The sequence below is a fragment of the Desmodus rotundus genome, chromosome 6, assembly GCF_022682495.2.
Source record: "Desmodus rotundus isolate HL8 chromosome 6, HLdesRot8A.1, whole genome shotgun sequence".
Lineage (NCBI taxonomy): Eukaryota > Metazoa > Chordata > Mammalia > Chiroptera > Phyllostomidae > Desmodus > Desmodus rotundus.
Genome location: NC_071392.1, coordinates 33147402 through 33170867, shown reverse-complemented (window position 1 = coordinate 33170867; position 23466 = coordinate 33147402).

Here is a 23466-nt window from a genome sequence, read left to right as displayed (position 1 = left end):
CCCAAACTGGGAAAATAATCACAGAATAGATTCAAGGACCCATTGGCCCCCTTATACCCAAATCAAAACTCCACTGCTTGCCCTGCATTCATGAGCCCCTTCTCTGACTGGACCACAGTGGTATTTGGGGTCTCTTCGAACGTGTCAGTTATGAGACCAGTATCCAGTAATTGCCATTAGCACTGGTAATTCCCCTTCTTCAATTTACCACCCTTTACTCACACAGAAGACAGAGCAAGACCAGCTCCAATAGTCAGCATTGGGCCCCCATGGCCAGCAGGACTCTCCTGGCAGGGAATACAGGGTGATTCACTCCTCTTATGCCTTAGTGGAAGGATCCCATTTGTTCCTCTCAAACGACAGCAATAGCAGTGGGGTTGGCCAAGTTCCATAAGTCGTTTGCTCTTAAGCAGAACAAAAGAGCATACATTGAGCTTACAACAAAGAACCATGATAAGCCTCCTACGGCTGTGTGAGTGCTTTGTCTCCATGGAAGGAAGTGTCCCAGGCCCAAGGCCCATTCCTACAAGACTAAGCATGCCTGTGGGGGACGGTGGGGGGCAGGGGAGCAGTCACGGGACTGCATGCCCCAAACTGCGTTTTCCAGCACTGAGCATCAGCCTGTTGCTGTGGGTGTTGTGGACTACCAACGTCTCATTTATCACTGGCCACAGTGTCAATAATGGTGCTGAAGTTCATCACATTAGAAAAATACTTTTAGCTAATTCAGAACCAATACAGAGACCTCTCTCCTCAAGGTTCTGTTCCTATGGAAGCTCAAAAAAGCAGGTCACAGTTGGCACCACTGAGTGAGAATTAAAGAGGAAAAGCCTGCTTCTATTTTGAATTTCACTTAGAATAATCCATTTTGCTCATCAGGTAAAGGGTTAAAAAACAGAAATTAATTTAAACTACAAAGTGTAGATGTTGAGCACATTCTTAAAGCCAATAATTCTATTCAATTAAACAAAAATGTAAACAATATTCAAAAGCTCCAAAGTTGTTTTTATTATATGTTTCAAGTTTATAAAGAACTAGAAAGTGCCCGTTTTCAATATATTAAATGTTAATATTACTGATTAGCTTGCGAGCCTCGACCAAATCCCAAAGAGAAAATAAATGAAAGGTGGGTACACGAGGCCTATCGGGAAAGCAGATTTCACAAGGCAATGCATTTGAGGAAGCAGAGCATATGGCCTGGATGGCAGTTAATACCAGCCCTGTGGTGTAATACTTGCCTGTATGCATGCAACAAAACTTCCTTTCTCACGTCATCCCATTACAGTAAAGAGCATTTTCAGCTGAAGTTAAGTGCATTGTCAGCCAGCGAAAGCCAATGATTGGTATCTTTGCATCTCTATCAGTCCAGAAAAGACTTCCTCTTCTTCCCGAGCTTTTAGAGGCAAAGTTTAAAAAAAAAAAAAAAAAAAAAAAACCATGCACACATCAGAAAAATCCTCTTTGAGATTGCTTTTAATCTGATTAGCTGACACATAATCATTAGCAGATATTGCACTAAAAGGTGATTAGGCATATATAGGCATTTCTTTCAGGTCCTAAAAACCTCTACCTTCAAAACCAACTCTAAGAGGACTTGAATAGAGAACAGAGATGAGCGTGGTTATCTAAATGATGCTCTCCTTAATGTTTCACAAGGCACTAGCATCCAACTCATCCCTTCAAGTGCCCTACTCACAGTGCCAAGCGAATGCTAGCAGGTCCTTCTAAGCTCACTCTTTCTAGATACAGATCCATCAACTAGCACCAATGTATTCACTGTGACTTGGCTCCTTGTAAATGCTGTCTTGTAATGCGCTGTATTCGGCAACAAATGAACGTCCCAGCAAATTGTCTGCTATGTCAATTCCTTTCTACAAGACAGGAATCTTTCACTCCATTCATTTTTGTTTAGAAATGCAAACTTTGCTTAAGTCTATTTTTTTTAAAGGGGGTGGGGGGACATTAGTGTATTCCAGAATGTGTTCCAGTTACACTAGTTTAGTCTTTTGGGTCCTTTCAACCTTTCCAAAAATTAACTTACACTAAACTTCCTCAAAGTAGAGTCACACTTGAAGACTACAGGATTAGCGAAGTGCAAAGTCACATGTGATCTCACCTGTAAGTGGAGCCTAATCAACCAAACAAGCAAGCAAAATATAGCCAGAGACATTGACATTAAGAACAATCTGACAGTAACCAGAGGGGAGCGGGAGGGGAGAATGGGGGGAAAAGGAGGAAGGGTTTTCAGGAACATTTATAAAGGACACATGGACAAAACCAAGGAGGGTGGGATCAGGGATGGGAGGTGAGGATGGCTGGAGATGGGGAGGAATAGTGGGGGGAAATGGAGACAACCATACTTGAACAACAATTAAAAAAACAGCAAAATGTTTCAAACTAACTGATTTCTCTGCTCTTTGGGTGACGTTACACATGCCCCTGTTTCCCTCCTGCCAAGTCAAAGACCCATCTCATTTCCACAAGAGCCTCAATCCCACCAGGTCCAATACAAATGCAGAGGGAAAGACCATCTAAGTAACCTCATCACAACAGAACAGACGTCTTGCTGGCTAATTATTATGACAAAGGTCAACAAAGGCCTTTGTAGAAAATTGTCATACAGAAAGGTGTAGTTCAAGGAGGTTGGACAGCAAAGATGTGCAGACGCTCATAATCAGCAGCACCGTCCTGCAGCTATTGAACCAGAGAGTCGTTGCCAGTGCATTGAATTTTTAAGTCTCTTTAGTCTCTTGTTCTAGAGTAGGTTTCTCCACTTTGTTGTGTATGGAAATATAAAATACATACAGAAAAGTGCAGAAATCATGGCTTTAGGACTTGATAAATTCTCAAAACCCTAATACACATGACCATTATCCAGATTGAGACACAGAATGTTACCAGAACCTTATAACCAGTTTCTCCTTATTTTGAACCACCACAGCCACGCTGGCCAGCAAGGAGCTGGTGCGAGGACATTTCACAGACTCGAGTTTATAGAAACTACTTGGTGCAGACTAACCAGTGGCAAAATATCTCAAATACTTGAGTTATATAAACTATTTATTGCAGACTAGAATATTCCACATACTTGAGTTATATAAACTACTTATTGCACGATAGAATATTTCACATACTTGAGTTATATAAACTACTCATTGCAGACCAGCAGGCAGACCTAAGGAATGTAAATTATACATCACTGAGCTCAAAATTATCCAGACTTCCACCACTTCTTGCTGCCCCAAACTGCTACTGCTTCATGCCTGGAATTTTACAATAACCTGACAACTGATAATCTCCGCTCTCTTCTTTCCCCTCCAGAATATTCTCGAACTAGTAGATAAAGTGAACATTTTTTAATGGACATCCCAATATGTCTCTAAGGTTATATCATCCCACCCCTAACAGTGATGTTTCTTAGTCTTTGTTTGCACATTGAGTGACTTGAAAACTACCAAGTCCTGCATTCATTCCCCAGAGATTCTAATTTAATTGGTCCGGGATGTGGCCTGAGCTCCCCAGGTGATACTAATATACAGACTGATGATGAGCTCAAGGCCCAAAGTGAGGCCCACATTACCTCCCTGATTGCATCTCTTACTACTCGTCCTCACTCACACCATCCCAGACACACTGCTCCTTGAAGACAACAGACAAGCTCCCACCCTTTTCTCTTTCTCTTTCTAGGTTATTCCCCCAGAGATAGGGAGCTCCTTTAGTTGCTTTAGGTCTTTAAACAAAATTTTGCATCTCAGTGATCCTTCACCAGCCACCCTGACATTTTACACCTCCTTTCCCTGAACTATGTTCTGAGAAATAATTGCTAGCCCATATTATACTGTCAGTTTACTTTCTTTATTTTGCTCCACAAGGACAGGGCTTTCTGCCTATTTGTTCAGTGCAGTGCCCCAACTCATGGAACTGGGAGTACCCACCACACAGCCAGAGCTTGAGAAAAGTTTATTAAACAAATGAATGTTTCAGGTAATAAAAATCCTGTTAAAGAGCCTTGAGTCAGCATCTAGCAGCCAATAAGGGAACATCAGTTGTGGTCATAAGCATTAAGTGCATTCTAAACTAAGACTGGTTAAATGAAAGCAACCCAGATAAGAAGGTATAATTTACAGCAAAATAGTGATATCCTTTCTGCAGCTTATGCTTCAGGCAAAAGAAATCTTTAGGAAAAAGTCACATCTTCTTTCAAGAAGCATTTAGAGTTTTCAGGACTGTCAGACATGTAAAAGCCTCCAGAAATTTATATATATATATAATTTATATATATAATTATTAATATAGAGAGAATGGTTTGCACAACATCAGTGTAAGGAGAGTGGACTGGAATGAGCATGCATGAACAATGATGACCTCACTGTACTGGTCAGTGGGGGCGATAGACACCATTGAGTGAGCATGTGTACTGTGTGGCCGTCATGTCCAAAATGACTGAGTGAGTAAAGCAAAGAATCTACATCAAGTTTTATGTTAAGCTTGAACATTCATCTGCAGAGACTATTCAGATGACTCAGAAGGCTGCAGCTATGGGCAACTGGTGATTGGCAGCTTCATCATGACAACACGCCTCCTCATGCATCACATCTCGTGCAGAGTTTTTTGGCAAAATCCCAAATCACCCAGGTGACTCAGCACTCGCTACAGCCCAGACCTGGCACCCTGCAACTTCTGCCTTTTCCCAAAACTTTTGGGAAATCACCTTTAAAAGGGAAGAGATTTCAGACCATCAATGGGATTCAGGAAAGTTCAAGGGGGCAGCTGATGGTGATTGCGGAACTGTGTGAGGTCTCAAGGTACCTACTTTGAAGGGGACTGAGGTGTCATTGTCCTGTGTACAATGTTTCTTGTATCTTGTATCGTCTTCATTTAATGTCTCTATTTTTCACATTACATGGTTGGATACCTTCTGGACATACCTTGTATACATACATAGAATAGGGAATAGATTGGCTTTAATCTCCCTCTGGCATATATATACACACACACATTATATACACATATGGGCATGGGCAAAATAGGTTAATAATAAAAAATAATACAATAATTAATAAATAAAATAATACAAGAATGAACTCTTTTGCATACTCATAATTGTAAACCTACTTTTGCCCACCCCTGTATAGTCTTTGTAATTCGCTCATTTTCGGTATTAGAAACCACGTAACAGGTGATTAGGAAACTGCGCTCATTTGGAAGGATTGTGTTAAAGCACTTGGCATGACATCTGCCCAGCCCCTAACTCTCAGCTGCCTCAGCAGGACTTTCCTTGAGAAATATAACACCCTGATTTCATTTATATTTCCCCAAGAAATAAATTTTGACATAAGAGCCCCTGAGCTAAAATATTAAGCTAAAATATTTTCTGAAGTAACAACCTGGTGAGAAAAAGAGAGAGAGAGAGAGAGAGAGAGAGAGAGAGAGAGAAACTCATTAGCACAGCAGAAAGAGAACAGATCAGCAAATACAAGGCCATTCCCAACTGAATACATAAGCACCGCTGATAAGAAGTAAGTTGCAGTTCCCCTGGGCCCTAGCTTTCCCCTGCTCAAAGGAGCTGACCCATCTTCATCCCAGTTGCCTCAGAGACAGTGCAATTCCTCAGGGTTATATCTGAAAGAATTGTTATGGTCTCTTGATATTTCAGTGTTTTTGTTATCACTGTTAATAATGAAAAGCAAACTGTGACGCTTTGTAGTTCTGATGCCCACACTAATATAATAGCCAATCTCCCTAAATACTGCAAAATTCCTGTTAACTCAATAAATATGTGATTAGATAATATAACTCACGGTTCTGAATTCTTTTCTACTTTCTGCACATTCATCTTCATATAGGAATTTCTGATTATAAAAATAGCGTTAAAAGAGGCTTCTAAAATTTGGATTTCCACATAAATTCTGTTTTAATGATAAATTCATTCTACTAAGCTATAAACCAGACAATTTGTTTTGCTTCACTTTTCTCTTTTCATGTTCCCAATAAAAATCTTTTCTTGTATTCTATCAGTTGGCATGTTCTAATATGTAAATAATTTACAGAACAAAAATAAACAAAAGTTCATCATTTTGGTTAAAAATAGCCAAGAGGTCATCACTTAAAATTCATCATTAGAGATAGCAATATCGGTTAGGAAGGAGAGAAAAGGAACCCCTTGTGCCCTGTTGGTTGAGACATAAACTGCTGCAGCCGCTATGGGAAGCAGTATGCAGGTTCCTCTACAGATTAAAAATAGAACTTACGTGTGATCCAGCAGTTCCACTCTGGGTATGTAAAAGGAAGCCAGACTGTGATCTCAGAGATATCTGCACCCCCATGCTCACAGCAGCAGCATTCATAGTAGTCAAGGTATGAAAGAACCTAAGTGTCCATCAACGAATGAGCGGATAAAGAAAATATGACAATGGAATATTACTCAGCCTTAGAAAATTTGTCATTTGCAACAGCATGGCTGAAGGTGGAAGACATTGTGCTAAGTGAAATAAGCCAAAGAAAAATACCTCGTGGTATCACTTATATGTGGAACCTTTAAAAATAAGTAAATAAACAAAGCATTTTAAAAATCCAAACTTGTAGAAACAGTAGAGAAGTGCTTGCCATGGGGGAAGAGTTGGGGCAAATAGGGAGAGGGTGGTATAAGGATCCAAACTTTCTGTTATGAGACGGAGGAGGTCCGAGGATGTAACGTACAGCGTGGTGACTCTAACAAGGTGATAGCACTGTATTGTCTCATTGAAATTCGCTAAAAGACTAGAACCTAGATGCTCTCTCCAGAAACAAAAAAGGTGAGGTGCTGAACGTGCTAATAAACTCGGTAGGAGGAACCTTCTCACAACGTATGTGTATACCGAATCATCAAGGCGTACACCGTAAATATCTGACCTTTTTGTTTGTCAACCATACCTCAATAAATGTGGGAAAATAAAATGAAACAACATCCATCAATCAAGTATACTGTCTTATAGGGGTGTGGTTCATAGCACCCCAAAATAATTACAGTATCATCAGAGGTCACTGGCCACAGATCACTATAACAAATAAAGCAATAATGAAAAACTTTAAAGTACTGTGAGAATTACCAAAATGTGGCACAGAGACACGAAGTGAGCAAGTGCAGTGGAAAAATCATAGAGCTGGTAGATTTGCGCTGGATTGCCACAAGCCATCTCTTTGTTTAAAAAGAAAAAAAGAAAAAGGAAGAAAGAAAGCAAATGCAGTTTATCTGCAAAGTTCAATAAAGCAAATGCAATTAAATGAGGTAAATCTGTATTATGTACACAGAACATACTTAGAGAAATAGTTCATTAATGCATTTATTCAAAAAGTATTTAATAAAGACCTACCACGTCACAGCCCCTACTCTGAATCCCAGGGACATGATGAGCAACGACTAGTGTTCCTGCCCTAGAGAGAGCGTACCTAGACAGTAGGGGAGAGTGGTACCCATAAATTCAATTGCTACACAATACGAATGTTATTCTAGATGTATGTGTAATTAATATGGTAGCACGCAGGAGGATGAATTTTGAGTTGGGATTAATTCTTTGAAAATGGTAGTCATTGTAAAACATATTCTAAGACAATTTTTTAAAACAGGGAATTAAAAAATTTAAAAACTGAATCAGATCTTATCTCAAGTTTCTCATTTGCACACAGGAGAAAACTGACGCTAAGGTAAAGAAAGTACTTTATTTACATAAATTACTGACAGAATCAAGACAAAACCTCTTGACCTTTACTCCAGCCCTGAGGGCATTTTATTAATCCTGTCACATCATGGTACCAATACTGATGATAGGATTCCCTGTGTGGTTTCAAGACACTGAAAGATATTTTTCATTTCTTAGCTAAAAACCCCACATTCTTTGGCTACATTTCCAATAAATTAGCCCCAGGAAGCATTAAATAAGTAAGGGGCACCAGGAAACTGCAGAAGCAAGAACGTTGTAACAGCAGCTTTGCCACCTCTTCCTCCTGGTACGATAGGGAATTCACCAGGAACATTGTATTTTACCTGGAGAGACTGTTCGTGAAAAATATTTACCTAGTGCAGTAGTTTGCTAGGACTGCCTTAACAAAATACCACTGACTGCTGGTTCACACACACACACACAATGTCCTTTCTCAGAGTTCTGGTGGCTAGAAGTCCATGTTTAAGGTCCCATCAGAGATGGTTTATGGTGAGGCCTCCCTCCTTGGCCTGCAGATGACCTTTACTCTGTGAGCATGCATCCCTAAGGTCTCTTTTTCTTCTTAGAGGGTCACCAGTCATATAGGATTAAGGCCCTACCTTTATTATTTCATTTAACCTTAATTACCTTTTTAAAGGCTCTGTCTCCAAAAACAGGCGCATTGGTGATTAGTGTTTCACCATGAATTTGGGGGATACGATTTAGTCTGTAACACCTAGGGCCCTGCACACCCTAGGGACAGCCTTGCTGAAAACATTGTTTTCATATCAAATAAAAACACCTCACCATTACCCAATAATTGTAATTTGGCAGCATACAGATATTTCCAGGGTATCTCTAAGAATTAAAAACAAAAAAAACCACAGATTTTCCAAGTTAAAAGAGCATCTGAACAGCAAGCTAAAAACGGTCTCCGCCAACCATTCAGCAATTAGCATCACGAAGTGTGAGCAAACACTCAAACACAAACGTGTGCTGATGTGAATCTATAGGATCAAATGCACAACGCGATTCTCATGATTGGAGCTGAAATTTAAAAAATAAAATAAAATAAAAACTACAGAAAAAAGGAGCAGAATCAAAGAGAGATCTTTATTCGTGAATTTGTTTAAAATTCTTTGAACACATATTTTCTGTAACTCGTCATGTTTTTCAGCAAGTACCAGATGGACATATCTTCCCGCAGGACGGAAAACAAAACGAAAACAAAATTACAGCTCATGAAGCAGCACGGTAGCTCTTCGTCCTGTGCCAGAGATATCATTAGTTCCCTGAGCCCCTCCGCGCACTCACACAGTCCCTCAGCCCAGAAAAATTCAGACAACTTGAAATTTGCAGAGTAGTTCAAGAACTCTAAGATTTTCACTGGTTGAAAGGCAGAATGAAAGCATTGTCGGTCTGCGGAAAAGCTTGTATCAAGGATTGACCTTCAGATCTCTCTCTGATCTAAGATCAGATTTCTCACCTATCAGACTACCTACTTAAGGAATGAATACCTTTACTACTGAATAAGTTATATTGCAAGGCCATTATTGAAAGTATCGAAAATAATCTGAGATCATAAAAGATCAAAAAACTTTTTCAAGAGGATATGATAGCCTCAGGGGCCTCTGATGTCAAAAGAGAAACAACACTTTAATCTGAATATTGAATTGCATGTTTGTTATGATTCTTACAAGAAACATAAATATTTGATAGATTAGGAAAGAGGAACTATGGTTTTTATTAAAATAATTTTCTATTCATTTATCTGAAGCAATCATTTATAATAAAGCACACTGAATAGATGAGGAGAGTAAATCTTTAGAACATAAAAAAGTTATCTCTACATTATCAAATGAACAAGTGAAAGTTCAAATTTGATATGTTTCTACTATATACTCCCATTTAATATGGGACTATGGACCACTCAAGACATCTGCTGAACTCTGGTTCTGTAAAACATAAAATAGCATCTATATTCAGGTTCTATTTCCACAGATACCTGCCTTTGCCTGTCCTCCATTTAAAAAAAAAAAAAAAAAAAAAAAAACACCCTAATTTAAAGAGTGCCTTATATTCATTTGGCATCTATATTAGTCTGGGTTCTTCAGAAAAATGAAGCCCATATATCTATACAGAAAGAGATTTATTACATGGAATAGGCTCATATAATATGGAATCTGAGAAGTCCCAAGATCTGCACTCAGCAACCTGGAGACCCAGGAGAATCAATGATGTAGTTTCAGTCCGAGTCTGAAGGCTGAGAACCAGGAAAGCCCATGGAGGACGTACCAGTCTACCAGGACATACCAGGCTGCAAACTCATGAGGAGCCAATTTTTCAGCTGGAGTCTGAACGCAGGAAGAGACCATTTGGCTGCTTCAGCGATCAGGCAGGAGTTCTCCCTTACTCAAAGAAGGGCCAGCCTCTTCCGTCCAGGCCTTCAACTGATTGGATGAGATCAACCCACATTAGGGAAGGCAACCTGCATTACTCAGTCTATCTATTGATCTTTACTTTTTATTTTTTTACAGTCTGGTGTTTTTTAATATAAATATTTTAGTGTTTATATTATTATAGTTGTCCCATTTAAATGTCATTTCTGCCAGAAGCACTGTTGCAGACACACCCAGAATAATGTTTGACCAAATAAATGTCTGAGCACCCCATGGCCCAGTCAAGTTGGCACATACAATTAACCATGACAGCATCTTTTCAAAAAAATATATGTGACTTTTTAATTTTTATTAATAAATTAATGCTTCAGTGCAGTGTTACAAATTAATGTTTTTCCTGGTGTTAAAAATAGAAAGACAGAGAAAATTATTGACTTTGACATTCAGAGAAAGAGTAGTGAAGTATGTGTTTTTTAAAAAAATCAAAAGAACAAAAGAATACTTTTTAATTTTATAGAAGACCTAAGCAGAGAGAAAGAAGGAGCTCCTACCATTTGCAACAGCATGGATGGAACTGGAGAGCATTATGCTAAGTGAAATAAGCCAAGTGGTGAGGGACAAATACCATATGATCTCACCTTTAAGTAAAACCTAATGAACAAAACAAACAAGCAAGCAAGATATAACCAGAGACACTGAAAGTAAGAACAATCTGACAGTAATCAGAGGGGAGGTGGGAGAGGATAATGGGGGAAGGGTTTTCAGGAGCTACTATAAAGGACACATGGAGAAAACCAAGGGGGAGGGTGGAAGCAAGGGAGCAAGGGTGGGGAGGGAGTATGAGGGGGAAATGCAGACAACTATACAATTATAGTTGTATTTGATTGTATAGTATACAACTATACAATCAAATAATTTTTTAAAAAGAAGTCTTCGAATGTTTTATTTTATTTTTTAAGATTTTATTTTTTATTTAATCTTTATTGTATCTTTTCCATACTACTTAGTCCCTTTATACGCCCTTCCCCCTGAAATCACCACACTGTTGTCCATGTTCATGAGTCCTTTTTCCTTTTTACTTGATCCCTCCAGTCCCTCCCTGCCTCCCCCACTAGCTGCATCCTGCTCTCCATCCATGAGTCTGTCCCTATTTTCCTTGTTAGTTCAGTTTGCTTATTAGATTTCCACATATGAGTGAAATCATATTTTAAATATTCTACAAAAGTACTTTTATAGATTCTTTAAAACTCATGTCAGATGTTATATGTCAAATTTATTTTTATAGTAAATTTCTTCATTGAAGTGGGGTTATCTTGAAGGAGCAAAACAAACAACTTTCTTGCAATTCTTTTTCCATAAACATCAAGGACAGAAGCAACTAAGAAATCTATGACCTTTCAAAAACAGTACAGTAAATAACCTAGCTAAGAGCACAAAATCATGTTTGGAACAACATTATCAAAGGCATAAAAAAAGTCCTTTGATTTAAGCTCCATAATGATCTGTTAAGCATGAGCCCTGGCCGACTGGTTTAATTGGTTGGAACATCATCCCATACACCAAAAGGTTACAGGTTCCATCCCTGGTCAGGGCACATACCTAGGTTGTGGGTTTGATCCCTGGCCAGGCATGTACAGGAGGCAACTAATCGATGTTTCTCTCACATCAATGATTCTCTCTATCTCTCTCTCTTCCCTTTCCTTTCTCTCTAAAAAAATCAATAAACATATCCTCAAGTGAGGATTTTTTAAAAAGAAATAACTAAATAATATGCTATATAAAATATATAATATTATGGTATTAAAGTAAAATATTATATTGTAAAAATTTTACTATATTTTAGCAGACTGTATCTTGTGCAAATCTATGTAATTAGAGATCATTCTTGTAACTCTTAAGTTTAGTATATATTTCTACTGATAAACAATAAGCAAAAGGAAAAAAACTTTAAATGCTAAATTGTTCTTTAATTTATTCAAATTTGTACCAAACACCTGCCTCACATGTTTCTTGTTGAGGAATATTTGTGCTCTTCTTTCCAGGTTGTTCTAATTTGTAAGCAAAACTAGAAATACATTGTGTGTACATGTGTGCCTATATGTGCGTGTGTGTGCACATATACGAAAACTATTTAACTGATAACAATTTAATCAAATTTTAAAAACACAATCAATTAAAACATATTTATAGTCTAAAAATGACCCCAGGGTGCTACTTTCCCCACATCAGATTATATCATCATTTCTCTCCCTGTTCTTTGCTCCTTTTAACTGCCTAGCAATTCTCTCTTATACCATTGAAGTTCATGGTTCAGATCACCATCTTCCTCCATATGCCAAGCATTGCCACCATTCTTGTGGACTTCAATAAAGAATGACATTCTTACTCATCACTTTAATCCCATCATTTCCTAACACCCCAGTTCCAGTGATGTCTACTTCACCTCAACCTTTTTCTTGGTCCAGGTTCACTAAGTAGGTTCTGATCCACCACGAGCTTCCTAAACTAAAGCATGAACCTCTCTGACCACAGCCTTCTTTCCCCCAGGACCTTTTCACCCAATTATTGCCACAGCATCTGTTGTTTTGACTTGATTGAGACACTACTCTTTGATCCCTTCAATAAGGGCCTATCTCTTATCTTCAGACTTCGGTATTTTCTCTGACTTCAGGGTTCATCAGGTCAACAACCTCTTGCCATTATCTGTAATATTTATTTTCTCTTTTCCTTCATCAGTCATTCCTAACTAAACACCATTACATGATCAATCCAACTTCTCGTCTTCTCTGTGCTTACACCCAGGCTGGTAAACCTTTCAAGCAAAATCACACAAATAAGCACACTGGTTATCACAAGGCATTTTAGATCTCCAATATTGACAAAGTGCTCCTAGCTGCTTGCCAAACTTTCTGATGTTTTTTTTCTGAGCTTTCTCATTTACTCTGCAAAGCATGCAGTTCAAATCCCTCCATTACTCTCAAATTCCAATGAGTCCTTCATCATTCAGTAAATGCCCTTTCTTCCTCCTGTTACAGAGAAAAATAGAAGCCAGCAGAGGGAAACTAGCTCAGCACTTTGAAACCACACCTGCTGTTTTTCCTTTCTCCCATTCACAGAAAAGAGGTATCACCTTCCTGGAACTCATTCCTCCTCCCAGTGCTCTGGATCCATCCACAGGTGCCTCCTTGGGGGCCTCTTTCTTTTTATCTCCTCTCTCCTTTTTCTATAATAGTTTTTCTCTTATTCTGCCATTCATGACAGAATAAGAAAATGTAAGCGTGCTTGTATTTCTGCTACCTTAAGAAGAGATTCTATATCTCCCTCCACAACTGCCTTCTGTCTCATGTACCAACATTTTTGCAAAAATAGGCACATACTACAGGGCAACCACCGTTCTTTCAGTTGTCTGCTTTTTTGGTCTCTGCTTCATCACCTCTTATTAACTTCTTAGTTCACTTATATCAGGTTTCTACCATCAGTTCACCTACAGCTCTAACCACTATGATCAGTGACCTCTATTTTGGTAAATCCAACAGACACTGGGCAGAGACATTTGATGTCTGCAGCATGGAACATATTGAGCGTTCCCTTACATAAAACTCTTTCCATGATGTAGGTGGTACCACAATTTCCTTATGATATTAGCAACATTTTTCAGATGGAATAGACCGAGGATGAGCCTTTTCTGGTCACTGCTTAAATGTTGATAGTCTCCTTCCCTCTCTGTTTAGTCTACAAACTCCCTAAATCATCTCATTCATTTTCATGAGCGTAATTATCACCAGCTCGGTATCCTCCTAAGTTCCCCAAAAGCTATGCAATTGCAAGCACATTTACCCACTTAAATGTCTCAAGCTCCACTTGTATAAAAATGAACCAGTAACTGTTCCCACAAATATATTCTCCCTTCTGTGTTTCCTAGCCCACAAAAAGCATAATCCTGCTAACTAAAACCTTCCTATATTTTCATCCCAGGAAAAAGTTACAAAATTCCCCCTAGCTGATCAAGCTACAAAACCTGTATGTTTTTAAATAATTTTTCTTCCTCATCTGGATGACTCTACCTCCTCAAACTTTTGCCAAAACTGATAGACACTTCCCTTTGTTTTTGCTGCTAACTTCAAAGTGCAGTTCTCTCTTGCATGATCACTGTAACAGCCTCCTACAGGACCTCTTCACTTCCTGCCACCGTTCACATCACCACCCATTTTATTCTCACACTGTAGCCTGAGTGACTTTTCAAAAGCATCACTCTCATTGTGTCACTCTCTTGTTTAAATCTCTCAACATCTAATGATTTTTCCCTGAATAAAGCCTAAAGCAATAGAAGAACTTTAAAAAAAAAACCCAAAGAATTTATACAGGTAAATGCTTTTCCTGTAACATCTTTGCAAAGGATTTTTAGGAAATATTTAAAGGCATAAAGCTCTAACTCCTATAATCTGCCCCAAGATAATAATAATACTTAACATAATATAGCACTTCTATTTATAAAGCACTTCCATATGCATGCCTTCGTTTGTCAGTTTCACAAGTACTTGAAATAAAAATTATCCCCATTTTATGGATGAGAAATCCATGGTTAAGTGGCTTAATCAAGATCAATGATTCACCAAATGACATGATGATACTCGAATTTAAATAAAACTAAATCACTTTATAAAAGAGACTGATTTAAAGTACATTTTGGGAGTTTCAATAAACTCTTTGGAGTGGGGTTAAAGCAAGAGTCATCTTAGGTTGAATGCTGATAGATGAGTACATAGATAAAGTTTATGAGAAGACTCCAGTGTAGAGTTAAAGTGAGCGTTTAAAAACAGAACTCTGATCCGCAGCACTTGAAAAGGATTATACACCCTGACTGAGATCCTCCCTTGCAATGAAAGGATGATTCAACATATGCAAATCAAATCATACGATACACCACTTTACCAAAATAAAAGATAAAACTGCATGATCATCTCAATAGATGAAAGAAAGCATTTGACATCGATTCATCCAAAAACTCTTAAAAATAGGTATAGAAGGAACTTATCTCCACACAATAAACACCATATATAAAAAGTTTACAACAGCATAATCAATGAGAATGGAAAGCTTTTTCTCTGTGACCTGGTACAAGCGAAGGATGTCACTCACACCACTTCCATTCAGCATAGTATCGGAAATCCTAGTCGGAATATTTGGACAAAAAAAATGAAATAAAAGGCATTCAAATAAGAAAGGAAGAAGTAAAATTACCTGTTGGCAGATAACATAATTATATAGATTAACAGTCCTAAAGACTCAACAAAAAACTGTTAGAACTAATAAAGTAATTCAGTGAAGTTGCAGGATTTGAAGTAAGCATTCAAAAATCAATGGCGTTCTGATGCACTAACAACAAACTATCCAAAAATGAAAAAAATTTAAAGTTCCCATTCACAATAGCAATAAAAACAACAAAACACCTAGGAAAAACTTAAAGTGGTGAAAGACTTGTACACTGAAAAGTATAAAACATTGATGAAGAAAATTAATGAAGACAGATAAATATTTATAGATTACAAAGACTAATATTATTAAAAAGTTCATACTATCCAAAATGATATATAGATTCCATGGACTCCTTACCAACATACCAATGGCAACCTTCATTGAAATAGAAAAAAAAATCCTCAACCCTAAAATTCATATGATAACACAAAAGACTCCTTACAGCCAAAGCAATCTTGAGCAAGAAGAAAAAAGCTGCAGGCATCACATTTCCTGATTTCAAAATATATTACAAAGCTACAGAAATCAAAACAACATGATGCTGGCATAAATAGACATGTAGGCCAATAAAACAAAATGGAGAACTCACATCCTGGCCAACACTTGTTTGTTGATAGCCATTCTGGCAGGTATGAGGTGATTTAACTCATTGCATCTCTCTAATGATTAGTGACGGTGAGCATCTTTTCGTATGTCTATGGGCCATCTGTATGCCCTGCTTGGAGAAGCGTCCATTCAGATCCTTTGCCCATTTTTTAACTGGATTGTTTGTCTTCCTGGTTTGCATCATAAAAGTACTTTATATATTTTGGAAATTAAACCTTCATCAGATGTATCATTGGCAAATATGTTCTCATTCTGTCGGTTCTCCCTTTTCATTTTGATGATGGATTTTTAGCTCTGCAGAAGCTTTTTAATTTGATGTATTCCCATTTATTTTTTTTTTTCCTTTGTTTCCCTTGCCCTAGAAGATATATTGGCAAAAATATTGTTACATGAGATATCTGAAATTTTACTGCTTAGGCTTTTCTCTGGGATTTTATGGTATTGTAACTTACATTTGTCTTTTATACATTTTTAGTTTATTCTGGTATATGGTCTGGGGATTGTCTGAGGTAGTGGGGGGTGAGGACAGGATGGAGGGGAGCAAATGGGGAAAAATTGGGACAAATGTAATAGGATAACAATAAAATTTAATTTAAATTTTTTAAAAATAGAGGATTCAGAAATAAAACTACATAGATTCCCTGACTGTTGTGGCTCAGTGGGGTGACCATCGTCATCCCACAGACTGAAAGGTCACCAGTTTTGTTGGGGAAATAAGCATATATGTGCATCAGCGATATTGGTCTGTAGTTTTCTTTCTTTGTTATGTCTTTACTTGGTTTTGGAATTAGTATAATACTGGCCTCGTAAAAAGAGTTTGGGAGCCTTTCCTCTTCTTGGATTTTTTGGAATAGTTTGAGAAGGATAGGAGTTAGCTCTTCCCTAAATATATTTGATAAAGTTCTCCTGTGAATCCGTCCAACCCAGAGCTTTTGTGTGCCAGGAGTTTTTAATTACCGCTTCAATTTCACTAGTCAATATCAGTCTATTCAGACTTTCTGCTTCTTCTTGATTCAGTTTTGGAGGATTATATTTTTATAAAAATTTGTCCATTTGACCCAGGTCTTCGAGTTTCTTGGCGTATTTGATCTGCAAAATATGTAAAGAACTCACATGATTCCACACCAAGAAGACAATCCAATTAAAAAATGGGCAAAGGACCTGAACAGACACTTCTCCAAAGAGGACATTCAGAGGGCCCATAGATACTTGAAAAAATGTTCAACACCACTAGCCACTAGAGAGATGCAAATTAAAACCACAATGAGATACCACTTCACACTGGTCAGAATGGCCATCGAAAACACATCAACAAACAACAAGTGCTGGCGAGGTTGTGGAGAAAAGGGAACCCTAGTACACTGTTGGTGGGAATGCAGACTGGTGCAGCCATGTGGAAAACAGTATAGAATTTCTTCAAAAAACTAAAGATGGAACTGCCTTTTGATCAAACGATCCCACTACTGGTACTATCCTAAAAATCCTGAATCACCAGTTTAAAAGAACCAATGCACCCCGATGTTCATAGCAGCACTATTTACCGTAGCCAAGTGATGGAAACAGCCTGAGTGCCCATCAGTAAATGAGTAGATCAAAAAACTGTGCTACATTTACACAATGGAATTCTACACAGCAGAAAGAAAGAAGGAACTTTTACCTTTCATGACAGCATGAAATTGAGAAGTACTATGCTAAGTGAAATAAGCCAGGGGTGAAAGACAAATACCATATGATCTCACCTATAAGTGGAACCTAATCAACAAAACAAACAAATAAGTAAAACATAAGCACAGACTTGGAAATAAAGAACAAACTGCAGTGACCAGAGGGGAGGGGAAAGGGAGATAACAGGAGAAAGAAGGGGAAGGGCAAGCAAAGGAACAGAAATAGAGGACTCACGGGCACAACCATGCGGTGGGGGGGATTGATTGTGGAAGTAGGGGGGATGGGGTTGGGGTGAGCAAGGGGGAAAAAGGTGGGACAACTGTAACTGAACAACAATAAAAAAATAAAAAGAAAGAAAGGTCACCAGTGTGACTGCTGGTCAGGGCACATGCCTGGGTTGAGGGCCACATCCCCAGATGGGGGCGTGCAAGACGCAATAGATCGATGTTTCACTCGCACACCAATATTTCTCTCCCTCTCTTTCCCTCCCTTCCTCTCTCTCTAAAATTAAATATATAAATAAATAAAAATATTTTTAAAAACTATATACATAGCTAATGACAAGTGATCTTCAACAAGAGTGTCAAGAAACACAATGGGAAAAGAATAGTCTCTCAAGTTATAGTTTTGGAAAAACTAGATAGTTACCCAGAGAAGAATGAAATTGTACCCTTATTTCACACCATACTAAAAAATAAACTCAAAATGGATTAAAGACTGAAACATAAGACCTAAAACTGTAAAACTTCTATAAGAAATTATAGGGGAAAAGATTTTTGACATTTCTCTTGGCAACAACTTTTTGAATATGAAACTAAAAGTACAAGCAACAAAAAAGAAGTAGATAAGTCGGACTGCATCAAACTAAAAAGCTTCTGCCCAGCAAAAGAAGCAATCAGCAGAGTCAAAGGCAACCTTTGAATGGGAGAAAATATTTGCAAACCATATATCTGATAAGGGGTAACATCCAAAATATATAAGAAACTCATACAACTCAATAGCAAAAAATAAAATAACATGATTTTAAAATGGCCTAAAGACCTGAAGAGACATCTCTCCCAAGAAATCATACAAATGGCCAACAGGGATATGAAAAGGTGCAGAACATTACTAATCATCTGAAAAATTAAAATCAAAACCACAAGGAAATAATACTTCATCTCTTAGAATGACTATTATCAAAACAATAAAAGTGTTGGCAACAATGTACAGATAAGGAAGCTCTTGTGCACTATTGGTGGGAATGTGAATATATAGCCATTATGGAAAACAGTATGGAGGCTCCTCAGGAAAATTAAAAATAGAACAATACCCAGCAATTCCACTTTGGGTATACACCCAAAGGAAATGAAATCACTATCTTGCAGACATATCTGCACTCCCACGTTCATTGCAGCATTATCCATAATTGCCAAGACATGGAAACAACCTAACTGTCCACCGACAAATGAAAGCATTGAAAATGTGATACATGTACACACACAATGGAATGTTATTCAACCACGACAAAGACGGAAATCCTGCCACTTGTGATAACATGGATGAACCAGGAATACATTAAGCTAAGTGAAGTAAGCTTGACACAAAAAAGAAATATTGCATTCTTATTTATATGTGGAATCTAAAATAGTCAAACTCATAAAAGCAGAAGTAGATTGGTGGTTGCCAGGGACTGGGGGGAGGGAAATATGGGGAGATGTCAGTCAAAGGGTACAAAGTTTCAGTCATGCAAAATGAGTAAGCCCTGGAGATGGGGACCATAGTTAACAATACTGTTTTGTATACTTGAAAATTGCTGAGAGGGTAGATTGTGAGAGGTAGTGCTTTCACCACCAAAAAAAAAAAAGAAGGGAAGGAAACAAGGAAGCAAGGAGCAAGGAAGAAAGGAAGGGAAGAAGGGAAATGATGGATATAGTCATTAGCTTGATTGTGGTGATCATTTTACAATGTATCAAAAAATGTACATCAAGTTGTACATTTTTAACAAATACAATTTTTATTTGACTATTTTACCTCAATAAAATGGAAAAATATCTGATATTTAGAAGAAATATTACCCTCAGGAGAGGATAGAGTTATTTTCTAGCTTAATTTTATTTTGTCAGAGATGAAGTCTAATACTAAATTTTATGTATACAAAAGATGTCAGAAACTATGAAAAGTCAACTAATTGAGGCTCTATCTTATTTTAATTATTTCAACACGAATTGACTTTCAGAACTGAAACTTTTTAAAGCAATCCCCGCTACAAAATATCCCAGTTGCCACTAAAATAGAAGGTTTGCTGAACTAAAGAGAAGGTTGGCTGAAGGGTAGCTGAACAGATAAAAGAGATTCAGCATTGTCTTTGGAAGATAAGAGCGCTGCACCACAACCCCACATGGGGAACTCCGCCAAGAACAAAATGAATGCCCACCGCCAAGACCATCTGACGGAGGGCGTCACAGGAGCACGTGCGAAACAAAGCACAGGAATGGGACCAATTCCAGTCAAAGAGGCCTAATGAAAGACCGGAGGAGAGCAGAGAGAGAAGCCAGCCAAGTAAAAGTGGCTGTCTAGTTAACAGCAAATGAAAGAACCCACTAAAATTAACTATGAACAAAAGGCTGTCCTCCCAGGCCAACCCTCCAAGTGATTAAAATGCAAATGCTTTATAGAAAAGCAGTCCTCTCCAAGTACAGAAAAAATCCAAAATGAAACTTTTCACAATATCGCCATTTTTAGAAGGGGAAAAAAGGGATCCTGAAACTTATTTTGGCTTAAGAAGAAATTTTCTAACATGCTACTAGATCCCTGGATTTAGGGGAAAGCTTTGAAAAGAAGAAGTCGTAATGGTAGTTGCTGCTCTTTTCCCAATAATTAAATAAAAACAAAAATAACAGTAATAAAAACAGAGAAAATCTCCCTGGAATGCAGAACTACGTCATGACTACACAACCATGCAGAACCAGATTCTGCCCTGAAGCTGCGCGTGGATGACAAAGCAATTCAAAGGAATCCAATTTCGAACGAAAGATTTTAGGCCTAATTTGAAATAATAAAATAAATAAAAACCATGGGGTAAAATAAATTTTTGTAAATCCCTTCTTTATTTCTTAGCTGTAAGTATAATGAGAGTTATTCTTATTTTATTAAACATTGTATCAAGAAAAGAAAGTATACCAACCATTAATAGCTGTAATAAACAATTCCCATCACAACAAAAGTTTAAAAATAATAATAAATAAAAACGAACTGGCTAGAAAATAGTTCAAAACTCACAGCAGCATCAAGAAAAATTTCTCTTACAACTAACTAAAGACACATCTAAGTCTGTCTGGATGTTCCCGGGAACACAAGCCGCATACGCATCCGACCAGGGGCTCAGATACGCATGCATCTACCAGTTTTGAGTGGCCCCAGAGACAAATTCTTTAAACCAGCTTTCAAATTCTCTGGACCCTCAAACCTCTTCCATGGTTTTGCAAAGGAAAGACTATTGCTTTCCTTTTTATTAGTTTTCTTTGGAAAAATTTCACCAAACAGGTAACACTTGTCCACACCTCTAAGTTTGCCATCATTCGTCACCAGAAACTGCTTCTAATAAAAAGCCAGTTCTGGCAGAAGTGTGGGGAAAGAGTCACTCTTAGCCATGATGTAGGACTGTAAACTACCTGCACCCTTTTATAGAACAATTTGGTAAAATCACCAAAATTTAAAATATATCTGCCCTTTGACCCAGCAATTCAACTTCTGGGAATTTATTCTGTGTCATACTTCCTAAAAGTTATATCCTTGGGTAATTTAGGCAGTATTATTTTATTAGCCAAAAAAAAAAAAAAAACCCCTAAGTATGCATCAATAAGAGAGTAGTTAAATAAATTATCCATCTATATTAAAATTAGCAAACTGATTGAAAAGACTGAAGTAGATCTAAATTCATTGCTAAGGAAAGCTCTCCAGGATTAACTAAATTTAAAAAATCAGGTTTAGCATACTATGATAATATCCTTCTTTTCATAAATAAGTTCTAAAGTATACTTTCCAAATGCTATATAAAAAAGATGTATTCACCTATACATATAATCAGGCACAAAAATGTTTTTGTGGACATGTGCACCAAGAAAGTTTCAGAAGTGGCAAACTTTACATTCAGGACCTGAATGGGAATGGGAATATGTTTTTAGTTTTCATTTTACATTTACTCTGCCATCAAAATTTCCTGATCATGTGCATTTACAACATTTCCCAAATGTCTATGGGATTTATCCTAGCAGTTGGGAGTGAAGACCACTTTGAGGGGAGGTTTTTTGTTGTTTATTACTGATAAAAGTAATTTAAGTCAGCAAGAACTATCAAGAATGAAAGAAAAGCATCGAGTTAGCCATGGTAGGGTTCTTTGCTCAAAATGAAGCATAAACAAATACTCACACCTATCCCTTATCATATCCCTAGTACTGGTTCACGTGACCACATTCTCATCCTCACTCCAGAGTAAGCATGTTCGATGAGGCACTAGTGTTTAATTCAGCACAACTTTCAAAAGCTGAATCAGGCCCCACTAGGCATATAAATGCAATATACTTAGCACCATAAATCTTGCTAATAATACACATCCATAAGGTAAAAGCCCTTTTATAGCAGTGTATTAGGTTAGCTAGAAACCAATTTATGAAAAACCTCCTGTATATTCTCATTGGTAAGCAATAATGCATTTCAATTCCATCCTGACATGAAATCTCTCAGGTTCTTTTATGGTTTTTTGAATAAGTATCATAAAACATTAATAAAGGTGCTCTTCTCGGTCTCTATTCAAATGTTTCTTGATTTGCAGATTTCATTAACAATATCAAGAAAATTTTCTTTTGCCAATATTACAGAGTGGGACAAAGTTACTAGCACTTGCTTTGTGCAAACTTACATAATGGCATTTAAAAACATCTTTGTGTGGCAGAATTGTCAAAAACAGAAATGATCTCTTGTCAGGACCAGGCCTATTTTCTCTTTTTAATAAGCAATAAGATAGACATTTTAGCACACCAGGAGGCTGAAACTGGCCAGAGGATTAATCTGCTCTTTAGTTTATTCCTCCCCCTAGGGCAATATTTTTTAAAAAATCAATTATAATGCATCTTGAATTGCATTTCAGCCGTCTCCTGAGGAAGGAAAATTCTAAGCAACCCTAGGACCTTGTCCAGTCCCAAGTCTGAGCTGGCATGGCCCCTTGGTTGCGGGAGGCAGACAGAGAGGACTGCACAACCTACAACTTCATCTGAGGGTCAAACAGGGGATTTCTTCAAAGGCAAGAGATATTCTGATCCCTTCATTACATGTTCTGGAGCAGAACTGGGAACAGGGACCATAACCAGCCATAACTCACTTCCTCACTGAGGCAGGTTCAGGGGACAAGTCTCCCTCTCCTCCAAGGGCAATATTAAACAGCAATCAAGCCTAATTTCCAAACGGCAATTCTCACACAATTTTTACAGGTATTATATGTTCTATTTGTTATAATATATGTTGTTTTCCAGGCAAATTACACACAGACAATAGCTTGATTATAAAACTAGCTTATGAACAATAAATACTTGTTCCCACAGCACTGCTCTCAAGTTAGTACATTTAGGGAGATTTTAGGCCAATAAAAAATATTTGAATGCATGCCTTTCAGAACTATGCCAAATAGAACCACTGAAGAAAAATCTCACATTTCTACCAGAACGAAAATTCAAGTTTTTACCCATATAAGACTCCTAATTCACCTTACCAGACAGAAATAACAGCAGGTTATAGAAAATGTTGAGTTATGAAACTACATGCTGAATGGAAAGCAATGTCTTTGTCTTGCAATCTCAAGAAATTTCATGTCTGAGCTTATATAC